This window comes from Loxodonta africana, chromosome 2 (assembly GCF_030014295.1).
Source record: "Loxodonta africana isolate mLoxAfr1 chromosome 2, mLoxAfr1.hap2, whole genome shotgun sequence".
NCBI lineage: Eukaryota > Metazoa > Chordata > Mammalia > Proboscidea > Elephantidae > Loxodonta > Loxodonta africana.
Window position 1 is genome coordinate 56708882 of NC_087343.1, and position 15229 is coordinate 56724110.

Below are 15229 nucleotides of genomic sequence, written 5' to 3' on the forward strand. Positions count from 1 at the left end.
TATAGATGGATTGTGTTTTTTTTCCATTCTGCCACTGTCTGTCTCTTTATTGGTACCTTTAGTCCATTTACCTTCAGCGTAATTATTGATAGGTATGAATTTAGTGCTGTCGTTTTGATGTCTTTTTTTGTGTGTTGTTGACAGTTTCTTTTTTCCACTTAATTTTCTGTGCTGAGTTGTTTTTCTTTATATATTTTCTTTTCCTCTTTTTCATTGTTGATTTTATATTTGCTGAGTCTTTATGTTTGTCTTGTTTTTCATTTTGATGTGTAGGATTATTAGTTTCCTTCATGGTTACCTTAATATTTACCTCTGTTTTTCTGAGTTTAAACCAATCTTTTATTTGTTTATATTGCTTTGACTTCCTCTCCATATGAAAGATCTGTGACTGCATTTTATAGTACCTCCTTTTTCTTTTAATGTTGTCGTCCTTTTCATAATCATGTCTCTGTTTTCTTGTTTTGAGCATTTGGCTTTGATTTTATTTTTGTGATTTCCCTATCTGGGTTGATATCTGGTTGCTCTGTCCTGTGTTCTAGTCTTGAGTTGTTATTGATTTTTTAACCGGAGGACTCCCTTTAGTATTTCCTGTAATTTTGGTTTGGTTTTTGCAATTTCCCTAAACTTCTGTTTATTTGGAAATGTCCTAATTTCACCTTCATATTTGAGAGATAGTTTTGCTGGATATATAATTCTTTGGCTGGCAATTTTTTTCCTGCAAGGCTTTGTATATGTCATCCGATTGCCTTCTTGACTGCATGGTTTCAGCTACATAGTCGAAGCTTAGATTATTGACTGTCCATTGTATGTGACTTTTTGTTTATGCCTAGCTGCTCTTAAAATTCTCTATCTTTGTTTTTGGCAAGTTTGATTATAGTATGTCTTGGTGACTTTCTTTGGGGATCTACCTTATGTGGGGATGATGAGAATCTTGGGTAGATATCTTCTCATCTTTCATGATATCAGGGAAGTTTTCCGCCAACTAATCTTTAACAATTCCCTATTATCTGATCTGGTACTCCAATCACTAGTACGTTATTACTCTCGATAGAGTCCCACATAATTCTTAGAATTTCTTCATTTTTTAAAATTCTTTTATCTGACTTTTTCTCAAGTATGTTCGTTTCAAGCGCTTTATTTTCAGTCTCTCTAATTCTAACTTTCATTTCCTCAGTTCTGCTCCTGTGACTTTCTATTGAGTTGTCTAATTCTGAAGTTTCGTTGTTAATCTTCTGGATTTCTGTTTGCTGTCTCTCTGTGGATTCTTGCAGTGTATTAAATTTGTCATAATGCTCCTCTCTAATCTTAAGTTCCTCTAATGCTTTGTCTGTGTGTTCTTTGGCTCGTTCTGGGTTTTGCCTGATTTTCTTCTTTTGAAGAGTTCTGTATATTAATCTTTTGTATTCTACCTGTGGTAATTCCAGGAAGTTCTCTTCATCCGGAAGATTTCTTGATTCTTTGTTTTGGGTGCTTGCTGAAGCCATCATTGTCTGCCTCTTTATATGATTTGATATTAACTGTTGTCTCCGAGCTGTGAATAAGTTACTGTATTTGTTTTTTTTATGCTTACTTACTATATTCCTGTTTTGATATGCCCAAATAGGTTCCTCGAATCAACTAGTTTGATTACTGGTGGCTTTGAGGCTCTAATGTCCTGTTTTCAGGTGGTTAGAGCTGTTACTATGTATATAAGCCCCAGAGGCTATTCACTTTTTTCATATGGATTCAGCTCAGGTGTCCAGGTAGTTGGTCACCAAGTGTGTGGTGTAGGCTCTCACCTACAGCCTTAGACAAGCAGAAGTGATCGTTATAGGCTCAAGTTTCTGGCTGCAGTAGGAGATCACATGCTGAGCAAGACAGGGGGCTGACAACTGCCCCTGAAGGCTATGAGAAAAACGTGTTCCTGTTCCATAGAATGCATAGATGGGTGGGTTTTGCAGCCGAACTATGGGCACTCAGTGCTGTTGATTTTAAGGACCGGGCGCTACCACTTATCCTTGGACTCCTGTCTCAAATGGCTAGGTGGCATCAGTGGAGCCACCAGTCCTCAGGCCCTTGATGCGGGTAGGTGGGGACCCTGCTTCATAGGCAGAGTGGTGTCAAACGTCATGAACCTGCTTCTCCACCATATACCTGAAACATTTGGTGCTAGACATCAGATATATACCCTGTTATACTATGCTAATGAGGGCCTATGCTGTTGAAATGGGCCCACATATGTGTATGCACGGGTGAAAGGCATTCACCGTCCGTGGACACCTCATGCTTGTGCTTAGGCAAAGGAGCTGTTTCTGGCCAGATTTCCTGGGTTATGGGAGCTAGCAGATTATTTTTTCCCGTTTGTTAATTTGTTCCTTCTCCAAGGGCGGAAGAATGGTTCAGGGCACGTGACAGGTCCTGTTACTGGTCCAGGGAAAGCAGCTATCACTGAAGCTGACTCTGGACCTGTTGCAGAGTTAGGAGGGGTCAGGTAAACGGGAAGGTGTTTTTCCAAACGGGTGTTTTTTCTTCCATGTGGTATATTAGACACAGATACTTATCTTTTGCTGATTGAGCGCCGCTTTTCACTGATTCTAGAGGCATGAGTGAACTCTTAGCCATCTGTTCTCTCCCAGTGTGGAAAACGCGTCCCAAATGCAACTGCATGCCCAGCGGATCTGGCCTGCAGGATGCCAGTTCTCGCCAGTTCAGGTCTGGCAACTCCTTGCTGTTTCTGAACTGTCTGTCCCTCCCCCTGCTGCTCAGCCGGATTCCTCAACTTTGCCTTTGAAGTTCAGGGCTCCTAGATTGTCATATATAATCAGTTTACTTGTCTTTTGGGGTCTTTGTTGTAAAAGGGACCACAGGAAACATTTGACTGCTCTACCATCTTGACCTTGACCCTGCCTTCATATATTCCTACAACCTTTGCCTTACTTAATTCTACTGCTCAGTGGTTAACCTGAAAGGTTTTCATTGCAGTGATCTATACATGTACATATAAAACTGTAAAGAGGTAATATAGCTGCATGTATACATAGGTACATTACATACCTATGTTGTTGTTAGGTGCCATGGAGTCCGTTCCAACTCGTAGCGACCCTATGTAGAACAGAATGAAACACTGCAAGGTCCTGCGCAATCCTAACAATTGTTGTTATGCTTAAGCCCATTTTTGCAGCCACTGCATCAATCCATTGTTGAGGGTCTTCCGCTTTTTTACTGACCCTGTACTTTTTCATGTATGATGTCCTTCTTCAGGGACTGGTCCCTCCTGATAACATGCCCAAAGTATGTGAGACAAAGTCTTGCCATTCTTGCTTCTAAGGAGCATTCTGTATGTACTTCTTCCAAGACAAATTTCTTTGTTCACTGTCCAGCTTTCACATGCATATGGGGCAATTGAAAATACCATGCCTTTGGTCAGGGGCACCTTAGTGCTCAAAGTGACATCTTTGCTTTTTAACATTTTAAAGAGGTCTTTTGCTGCAGATTTGCCCAGTGCAATGTGCCGTTTGATTTCTTGACAGCTGCTTCCATGGATGTTGATTGTGGATCCAAGTAGAATGAAATCCTTGACAGCCTCAATCTTTTCTCCGTTTATCATCATGTTGCTTATTGCAACTGGTTGTGAGGATTTTTGTTTTCTTTATGTTGAGGTATTATCCATTATGAATGCTGTAGTCTTTTATCTTCATCAGTAAGTGCTTCAAATCCTCTTTACTTTAGGAAAAGAAGGTTGTGTCTTCTGCTTAATGCAGGCTGTTAATGAATCTTCTTCCAATCCTGGTGTCCCATTCTTTTGTTCTGTTGTGTATAGGGTTGCAGTAAGTCATAATCAAGTAGAGGGCAACTGACAACAACAACAGCCATCTATACTTTAATAATAAAACAGTTTGAAGAGTAAGGATTTGGCTAAAAAATTGCCAACCTAATAGATTGTTAATAGGTCCATTAAACCGAGAAATATGAATACTGGGTAACTACATGGAAAAGAAAGTTAACAAAGTGATGTTTGTTGAAAAATGAATGCAAGATAACTGATTTATTACTGTTATTATTATAACTATGTAAAAGAAATATGTATATGGATAATTGTTAACAGATGTTACAGATAATATTTGCCACGGTGTTAAGCGTATGAGTATTTTTTGAAATATCCCTTTAATGTTATAATGTTTTAATAGTCATAACTATCCTGAAAGAATTATTTGCCTCTCTCCTTTGTCAGTTATTTTCTGATAGCTTTCTACCCTCAAAACCAGATGTGATCTGACCCCCATAACGTGTATCATAACAACTATTGGGAACAATTAGTATTTATTGAACATCAGTATGTACTGATTAAAACCACTGAAACAATGCTATGAGGTAGGTTTTGTTGTACTTTTTTTTAAAAGAGGTAGAGACTGGCATGCAGAGAGTTTAGGTAACTTACCAGAAGTTGCATTAGATATACCAAACCCTGGAACTTGAGTTTCCCTAGGTTTATCTGATCCAAAAATCAAACCCTACAGCGACCCTGTAGGACAGAGTAGACCTGCCCCATAGAGTTTCCAAGGAGCGCCTGGTGAATTCAAACTGCCGACCTTTTGGTTAGCAGCCATAGCACTTAACCACTACACCACATCTGAACTAAGATGCTCTTAAACAATATTGTATTTCATATTATAATTATTTCACCATCTTTCCCCATTCCCCCTTACCATGGGTGCACAGATTATAAACTTTTTAAGTTTAAGAATAATGTCTTACCTTTATATCCCCTGCAGCCCCTAGCACAGTTAACTTGTATAGTAGGATCTTTCAACTTGGCATAATAGGATCTTTCGATGTGAATTGAAATCAGAAAGTCACTTATCCAAACAAAGTTAAATTATACCCTGTTCCTTCACTTTCATGAATATAATTGTCTTTTCTGGATGTAGTTGCATATTTAATAAAACAAATTTACTTAACATATATTGTACTCAGTGTTTTTGATATATACAAGAAAGCTAGGTTTTTCTTCCCTGGAGGTTTGAGGTGTAATGATTCTAATTACAGAACTTTCATTTCTAATGTATCTTAATTCCTAACTTGTATTTCTCAAAAGAGATGGGAGGTTTTTCATATCCTAACACCAGCTTCCCTTTACTTGTTCACTGTGTACTTTTTTAAAAAATTGTATTTTTGTGAGAACAGAGATCATATTTATAATATGCCTTGTGTCCAGTGTCTAGTACATACTAAAAAAGAAAAATAGGTTCAATAAAATAAATTTTATTACCCAAGCACTTTACATATATTATTGAGTCCTCATTTTAGAACTGATTTTATAGATGAGGAAATAGAAATCTACTAATTTGCCTGAAGTCAAGAGCTGGAATTCTAACCCAGATTTGATTGATTCATTTGCTTTTAGCCATTGTTCTACCTTATCCTGCTCAGTAGGATCCAGGAGTAATAAAAATTGTTTGAGATTGAAAAATATGGCTCCAGTACTTAGTTTTTACTTTTCATATGATTAGCAGCATCATTTGTATGATCTATTCCTATCTCATCAACAACGTTCAATTTAAAACTTAACTTTCACTTTTACCTTAGGTTTGCTCAGAATGCAAAATAGATATAACATTCCGACACTGTTTCATTACCTAGTTATATGCTTACATCAGTTTGTTGCATTAACAGAAACTGGTTTAATGGCTGGCCTCTGATTTATTTTAATAGTTTGAATATATTTGAATTTCTGTGGCCACTAACTTTTTACAAGTGCTTAAAGTTATTTCATGGAAAGTGACTAGCTGGTGGTTATGCTATCTGCTAAGTCTTTATCTTTTTTAAACTAAAACTTATTTTGTAAAACGTTGTTAAATATACATGAAAACATTTAATGAGTTTCTCATTTTAAGTGTCTGTAGCATACTTGAAAGTAAGTTTTTATTACAGACCCTAAGATTGTTTTTCTTTTACCGTCTTTGATGTTTGAAGTCGAGTATAACTGCAGTCATCAAATTTAGATCAGTTAAAAAAGCTCTGAAATAAAGTTAGATAGATAATTGGTCTATAAGCAATATTTGTATGTACTTAATGTTCCAACATGTGCTGTTTTCAACGTTGATCAATAATACCAGTTTAATGAGCTGATTACTAAAAAGCCTGGTAAAAATTGTGGCTTTTTTTGGGTGTATTGAGAGATTATCAAAAATTCATCCAAAGTGGCCAAAGCCTTTCATTTATTTCTCTTTATGCAAGTGTAAACTGTTAAGGTTAAGTGGGTGGGGCAACCGGAAGTAATTACTAAGGCCGTTGGCATTTTTGTGGTTTAATAAAGGCAGAAGCTAATTATTCAGTTTTTATTTAAGTGAAATGGTGCCAAAAAGGAGGTTCCTGCAGAGCAGCTGCACTCCTTCAGTGTTACCCTAATTTACCAAAGACACAACTGTCACAAACAAAACTTTTAAACTTGATATATAGCCACAAAAGTAAGGAGGCTTTTGTTTGGAGGGCATGCAGAAGAACTCCTTTATACAAATCAACTGGCAGATGACGGACAATGATGAAAATTTGATTCTTTGAAGTCATAATAGTCATTGAAATGTGTGAAATTCTGGTATTGAAAAGAGAGCAGCCAGCAAGACTCTAAATCCTGGGTGGTTGCAAGAAGCTTGCTGGGAGGTTTTTCTGCATTTTGACACCAACTTCCCATTGCTTTTTCCCTGCTTCCTTTGTTTAAAAAAAAAAAAAAAAAGAAAGAAAATTGAATTCACACAAGATAAATAGGAACAGTTGATAATCGAATCATACAGTTTTTATATGGAGAATTAGTACTTTATAATAAGGAATAGATATTTGAAAGAACACTGTAAAATCATTTATGTATATTGATATGTAACTTCTTATGATTTCTTACATTTCTATTCTCTTGAATTAGAATTTTTAAACGGAAGATCAGCTATTAGCTCTTCCAAATTAAAAATTGTGAAAGAGATGGTGCTACAAAAGTGGGACTTTGCAAATATGATACACATCTCTTCAATAGTAAATATTGATTGGGATACCCTTCAACCTGTGAATTATGATAGACTTTTTTCAATTACCTTATCATAAAATACCATATTGTATGTAAGATTGTTTCTGAACTTTATCCTATTCAAATAGTGTTACTCTCTAAAAATGGATATGTAAGTTTTATGCTTGACCCAACTGTTTAAAAATTATAAGTTTTAAGATTCAGTAAATCTATATATACTGTCTATAGGGTAAGTCGCTTTATTAGAATTTATAGATGATTATTAACTGTTGAGTCTTAGGTAAAATGTGAATCTTGAGGTTCTTTGGGTGCCAACTTGAAGGCTTCTCATACCTTATATGATTTAACTTTTTTGTAATAAAAGAAAATTTATTACTTATAAATCATTTAGCAATGTTTTACCAATAAAATGAGAACTCTGTAAAGGCAATATTGAAACCCTCAAAGCATTTCAGTCTTTTATAAGTAGGTTTTTCAGAAATTGTAGGTGTTTTGTCTTATAAAGAAATAGAAATCTGTCTGTGGAGAATTCAATATAAATACCTTGCAAATGTTTAAATTTTTTTTTGTTTTTTTGACAGTTGTGTTACAGGTAGCTCAGTGAGAACTTGTAGAGAAAGCATTGAAGACACCAATACAGAGCTCAACTTAGTGCTTCATAGTTCTTTTCAAGTATTATATGGAACAGAATCTTGGAGCAGAAGCTTTAGTCCATTGAAATGTGGCTTTAAAGACAGGTTCTTCTGTCACTAGCTGAAGCTGTGTGGATGAAATGATAACAATAGAGTCCTAATGCATTTTAAAAGTGCGAGAAATCAGTTTGTCTAGACGAAGAGGGTGCCTACAAAGACTAGGAATTTTAGAGCTTCTGTGCCCTTTAGGTGTCAAGTATGTGAGAGATGCCAAGCCTTTTTATTCCCTATCTTTGGCAGCAGCTCAACTAAACTGCAGTACCTTACATGTCTACTGCTGGTAAAAACTGAGATTCTATGTCAGGACAATTTGGGCTTTAAAAGTCACAAACATATTATCTTGAGAACTATTCTGATGCCAGCTTTCAATTGGGTAGAAGATAACAATAAATAATTGCCATAATTTGAGAATATGTGGGAACCATGGGTAGTTACGAGGTCAAAATATAAAGAGCTTAGCAACATTTTGTAATCACTTATTTTAAAGACATTTTCCGTGGTAAAATCATTCTGTTCTTTTATAGGTAGATGATATCAAGAAATACAAACTATTCCACATTTTCAAAAAGCTTTATTGGTTTTTAAATTACTACTCTGGCATATATGCATTAATATCTGGTTGTTAAGTGCTGTCCATTCGGCTCCAAATCATAGCAACCCTATGTAAAATGGAACAAAACACTGCTGGGTTCTGTGCCATCCTCACAATTGTTGCTATGCTTAAGCCCATTATTGTTGCCCTCTTTGCTTTCAGCAGGCAAGGTTGTATCATCTGCATATCACAGGTTGTTAAATGAACCTTACTCCAGACCTGATGCCCCATTCCTCTTCATATAGTCCAGCTTCTCAAATTATTTGTTCAGTATACAGATTGAATGTTGTTGTTGTTAGGTGCCATCGAGCTGGTTCCGACTCATAGCAACCCTGTGCACAACAGAATGAGACACTGCCCCGTCCTGAGCCATCCTTACCATTGTTGTTATGCTTGAGCTCATCGTTGCAGCCACTGTGTCAGTCCCCCTCATTGAGGGTCTTCCTCTTTTCTGCTAATGCTGTACTCTGTGAAGCATGATGTCCTTCTCCAGGGACTGACCCCTCCTGACAACATGTCCAAAGTATGTAAGATGCAGTCTAGCCACCCTTGCCTCTAAGGAGCATTCTGGCTGTACCTCTTCTAAGACAGATTTGTTCGTTCTTTTGGCAGTCCATGGTACATTCAATATTCTTCGCCAACACCACAATTCAAAGGCATCAGTTCTTCGGTCTTCCTTATTCTCTGTCCAGCTTTCACATGAATATGATGTGATCGAAAATCCCATGGCTTGGGTCAGGTGCACCTTAGTCTTCAAGGTGACATCTTTGCTCTTCAACACTTTAAAGAGTTCCTTTGCAGCAGATTTACCCAATGCAACGGGTCTTTTGATTTCCTGACTGCTGTTTCCATGGCTGTTGATTGTGGATCCAAGTAAAATGAAATACTTGACAACTTCAGTCTTTTCTCTGATTATCATGATGTTGCTCATTGGTCCAGTTGTGAGGATTTTTGTTTTCTTTATGTTGAGGTACAATCCATACTGAAGGCTGTGGTCTTTGATCTTCATTAGTAAGTGCTTCAAGTCCTCTTCACTTTCAGCAAGAAAGATTGTGTCATCTGCATAATGCAGGTTGTTAATGAATCTTCCTCCAATCCAGATGCCCCATTCTTCTTCATACAGTCCAGCTTCTCGGATTATTTGCTCAGCGTACAGATTGAAGAGGTATGGTGAAAGAATACAACCCTGACGCACACCTTTCCTGACTTTAAACCAATCAGTATCCCCTTGTTCTGTCCGAACAACTGCCTCTTGATCTATGTAAATGTTCCTCATGAGCACAATTAAGTGTTCTGGAATTCCTGTTCCTCACAATGTTATCCATAATTTGTTATGATCCACACAGTCCAATGCCTTTGCATAGTCAGTACTACACAGGTAAACATCCTTCTGGCATTCTCTGCTTTCAGCCAGGATCCGTCTGACATTAGCAATGATATCCCTGGTTCCACATCCTCTTCTGAAACTGGCCTGAATTTCTGGCATTTCCCTGTTGATACACTGCTGCAGCCATTTTTTAATGATCTTCAGCAAAATTTTGCTTGTGTGTGATATTAATGATTTTGTTCTATAATTTCCACATTTGGTTGGATCACCTTTCTTGGGAATTGCCATAAATATGGATCTCTTTCAGTCAGTTGGCCAGGAAGCTGTCTTCCATATTTCTTGGCATAGACAAGTCAGCACCTTCAGCACTGCATCCGTTTGTTGAAACACCTCAATTGATATTCCATCAATTCCTGGAGCCTTGTTTTTCCCCAATGCCTTCAGAGAAGCTTGGACTTCTTCCTTCAGTACCATCCGTTCCTGATCATATGCCACCTCTTGAAATGGTTGAACAACGACTAGTCCTTTTTGGTATAATGACTCTGTGTATTCCTTCCATCTTCTTTTGATGCTTCCTGTGTCATTTAATATTTTCCCCATAGAATCCTTCACTGTTGCAACTCGAGGCTTGAATTCTTTCATCAGTTCTTTCAGCTTGAGAAACACCGTATGTGTTCTTCCCTCTTGGCATTCCATCTCCAGCTCTTTGCACGTCATTATAATACTTTACTTTGTCATGTCGAGACACTCTTTGAAATTTTCAGTTCTTTTACTTCATCGATTCTTCCTTTTGCTTTAGCTGCTCAACGTTCAAGAGCAGGTTTCAGAGTGTCCTCTGACATCCATCTTGGTCTTTTCTTTCTTTCCTGTCTTTTCAATGACCTCTTGCTTTCTTCATGTATGATGTCGTTCCACAACTCGTGGTCTTTAGTCACTAGTGTTCAATGCATCAAATCTATTCTTGAGATGTTCTCTAAATTCAGGTGGGATATACTCAAGGTCGTATTTTGGCTCTTGTGGACTCGCTCCGATTTTCTTCAGTTTCAGCTTGAACTAGCATATAAGCACTTGATGGTCTGTTCCACAGTTGGCCCCTGACCTTGTTCTGACTGGTGATATAGAGCTTTTCCATTGTCTCTTTCTGTCAGTTTGTCGTACTGTGGGGGCATGTGTGTTGCTGTGATGTTGAAAGCTGTACCACCGGTATTCTTCCCTTGCAGGAACCACAAGGAGATTTTTCTCTGATCTTCACAGTGAGAACTTGGTGGGACTCCTGGAGGTTCATTAAGTGTCCCACCCATTTTAAAAAATGTTTTTATATAACTTATGACAGTGAACCCCCACGTGTCTGTCAGTTTGTCATACAGTGGGGTCTTGCATGTTGCTGTGATGCTGGAAGCTATACCACCAGTATTCAGATACCAGCAGGGTCACCCATGGAGGACAAGTTTCAGCTGAGCTTCCAGATTAAGGAAGACTGGGAAGAAGGACCCGGCAGTCTACTTCTGAAAAGTGTTAGGCAGTGAAAACCTTATGAATAGCAGTAGAGCATTGTCTGATACAGTGCTGGAAGATGAGCCCCTCAGGTTGGAAGGCACGCAAAACATGACTATGGAAGAGCTGCCTCCTCAAAGTAGAGTCAACCTTAATGACGTGGATGGGGTAAAGCTTTTGGGACCTTCATTTGCTGATGTGGCGCATCTCAAAATGAGAAGAAACAGCTGCAAACATCCATTAATAATTGGAACCTGGAATGTATGAAGTATGAATCTAGGAATATTGGAAATCATCAAAATTGAAATTGAATGCATAAACATTGATATCGTAAACATTAGTGAGCTGAAATGGACTGGTATGGGCCATTTTGAATCCGACAGTCATGTAGTCCACTATGCTGGGAATGACAACTTGAAGAGGAACGGTGTTGCATTCATCGTCAAAAAGAATGTTTCAGGATCTATCCTGAAGTACCACGCTGTCAGTGATAGGATAATATCCATACGCCTACAGGGAAGACCAGTTAATACAACTATTATTCAAATTTATGCTCCAACCGCTAAGGCCAAAGATGAAGAAATAGAAGGTTTTTATCAGCTGCTGCAGTCTGAAATTGATCGAACATGCAATCAAGAGGCATTGATAATTACTGGTGATTGGAATGTGAAAGTTGGAAACTAAGAAGGATCAATAGTTGGAAAATATGGCCTTGGTGATAGAAACAATGCTGGAGATCGAGTGATAGAATTTTGCAACACTAATGACTTCTTCATTGCAAATATCTTCTTTCACCAACATAAAGGGTGACTATACACATGGACCTCGCCAGATGGAACACACAGAAATCAAACTGACTACAGGGTGAATAAGTATGGTGAAAGGATACAATCCTGATGCACACCTTTCCTGATTTTAAACCACTTAGTATCCTGTGTTTTGCTCAAATGACTGCCTCTGGTTTATGTACAGGTTCCTCGTGGGTAGAATTAAATGTTCTGGAATTCCCATTCTTTGGATATTTATCCATAGTTTGTTATGATCCACACAGTCAAATGCCTTTGTATAGTCAATAAAACACAGGTAAACGTCTTTCTGTATTTCTCTGCTTTCAGCCGGGATCCATCTGACATCAGCAGTGTTATCCCTGGTTCCACATGCTCTTCTGAATCCAGCTTGAATTTCTGGCAGTTCCCTGTCTCAGTGCTGCTACAACTGCTTTTGAATGATCTTCAGCAAAGTTTTAGTTGAGTGTGATATTAAATGATATTGTTCAATAATTTCCACATTTTGTTGGATCACCTTTCTTTAGAATGGATACAAATATGGATCTCTTCCAGTCCTTGGCCAGGTAGTTGTCTTCCGCATTTCTTGACATAGACAAGTGAGCACCTCCAGTGCTGCCTCCGTTTGTTAAGACTTCTCAATTGGTATTCTATCAATCCCTGGAGCCATATTTTTTTACCGTTGCCTTTAATTTTTTTTTTTTTTTTAATTAGCTTAGATTTTTTTTCAGTACCCTCGGTTCTTGAGCATATGCTACCTCTTGAAATGGTTGAACGTCAACCAGTTCTTTTTGGTACAGTGTCTTGTGTGTTCCTTCCATCTTCTTTTGATGCTTCCTGCATCATTTGATATTTTCCCCATAGAGTCCCTCAGTGTTGCTACTTGAAGTTTGAATTTTTTCTTCAGTTCTTTCAGTTTGAGGAATGCTGAGCCTGTTCTTCCCTTTTGGTTGTCTGTCTCCAGGTCTTTGCACATTTCATTATAATACTTTACTTTGTCTGCTTGAGCTGATCTTGGACATCTCCTGTTCATCTGTTTTATTTCATCATTTCTTCCATTCACTTTAGCTACATTATGTTTAAGAGAAAGTTTCAGAATCTCTTCTGACATCCATTCTGGTCTTTTTTTTCTTCCCTGTCTTTTTAATGACCCCTTGCATTCTTCATGTATGATGTCTTTGATGTCGTTCTACAACTTGTCTGGTCTTTGGTCATTAATGTTCAATGTGTAAAATTTATTCTTGAGATGATCTCTAAATTCTAGTGGGATATATTAGAGGCTATATATTTGTCCCCGTGGGCTTGCTCTGATTTTCTTCAGCTTCAACTTGAACTTACACACAAACAGTTGATGGTCTGTTCCGCATTCAACCCCTAACCTTTTTCTAACTGATGATATTGAGCTTCTCCATCAACTATTTCCACATATGTGGTTAGTATGGTTTTGTGTATTCCATGTGGCAAGGTCCACATGTATAGTCACTGTTTATGTTGTTGAAAAAAAGGTATCTGCAGTGAAGAAGTCACTGGCCCTCCAAAATCTATCACGCAATCTCTGGAGTCATTTCTGTCACCAAGGCCAAATTTCCAACTACCGATCCTTCTTCTTTGTTTCCCACTTTCTTGTTCCAGTCCGCAGTAATTGTCAGTGCATCTTGATTGAATGTTTGATCAATTTCAGGTTGCAAAAGTTGATAAAAAATCTTCAATTTCTTCATCTTTGGCCTTAGTGGTTGGTACGTAAATTTAAGTAATAGTCATATTAACTGGTCTTCCTTGTAGGCATATGACAGCATGGTACTTCAAGATAGATCTTGAAATGTTCTTTTTGAGAATGAATGCAACGCCATTCCTCTTCAGTTTGTCATTCCAGATATTGTAGACAATAGTACTGTCTGATTGAAAATGGCCAATACCAGTTTATTTCAGCTCACTAATGCCTGGGATATCAATGTTTATGTGTTCCATTTCATTTTTGATGATTTTCAATTTTCCTAGATTCATTCTTCGTACATTCTGTGTTCTGATTATTTATAGATGTTTGCAGCTATTTCTTCTCACTTTGAGTCTTGCCATAGCAGCAGATGAAGGTCATAAAGGCGTGACTCCATCCACATCATTAAGGTCGACTCTGAGGAGGCAGCTTTTCACCAGTCATCTTTTAAGTGCCTTCCAACCTGAAGGGCTCATCTTCTGTCAGTATATCAGACAGTGTTCCACTGCTATTCATAATGCTTTCTCTGTCAATTTTTTTCCGAAATAGACCACCATGTCCTTTTTCCTAGTCTGTCTTAGTCTGGAAGCTCCACTGAGATCTGTCCACCATGGATGACTCTGCTGGTATTTGAAATACTGGTGGAACAGCTTCTGGCATCACAACAACACAGAAGCCACCACAGTACCATAGTGTGACAGACAAGTAGTGGAAGAGTTATATGGTTCACCCTCATATGATATTACTTTGATAGAATAAATATTTTACCATTACGAAGGAGAGACTTAAACGCTGAATTACTTCATTATTTTGTGTCTGAACTGCTACTATAATTGATAAATATATCTACTGTGGGATATCAAAATTCTGTGCATTTGCTAGGTGAGCATTTGTTACCAGATTAACAAGCAAAGCAGTTGCCGTCCAGTTCATTCCAACTCACGGCGACCCCATGTTCGTCAAAGTAGAGCTGTATTCCATAGGGTTCTCGATGGCTGGCTTTTGTTTTTGAAAGTAGATCACCAGATCTTTCTTCTGAGGCACCTCTGGGTGGACTGGAGCCTCCAACTTTTTAGTTAGTGAACAAGCATATTAACTGTTAACACTACCCAAGACTAATATTATTGGTAAATATATCCAATCTGAGACATCAAACTTCTGTGCCCTCATCAGTTGAGTATTTGTTACTGGGAAGAAATATAGAAAAAGAAAGTCAAGAACATTACCATTCTTTTCAGCTCACATTTCTGCAAAAATTGTGCAACTTTTTTAGCTTACCGTTGCAGTATATGTTTGATGTATCATTTTCTCTTCGGTAGATTTCAACAAGGGGAGATAAACCAGAATACTAATTAAAGTTTTTAATTGATTTTAATTGTTTACAAAAAGTTTCAGGCCTTCCTCAGAAGAGAATGCCTTGTAAGTAGTTTTGACACAAAAACTGCTGGTAATAGATCTTTTTTTCCTACTTAATGCTTTTATTCACTGTTCCCTTATATTCTTTCTCTGCTGGCTAGTTACACCTGTTCACGAAATAAGAAACTTATTGATTACATTCTCTTCCATCAGCATAGGAGCCTTGGTGGCTAAGAGCTCAGCTGCTAACCAAAAGATGGCAGTTGCAATCCGCC

General features: G+C 37.8%; 1 protein-coding gene across 1 annotated transcript in view; it reads left to right on the plus strand.

Annotated features, from left to right (window-relative positions):
- The window catches only part of NDUFS4 (NADH:ubiquinone oxidoreductase subunit S4), a 153649-nt gene that overhangs the window by 96892 nt on the left and 41528 nt on the right, over positions 1-15229 (plus strand). The gene's annotated exons all lie outside the window — the stretch shown is intronic.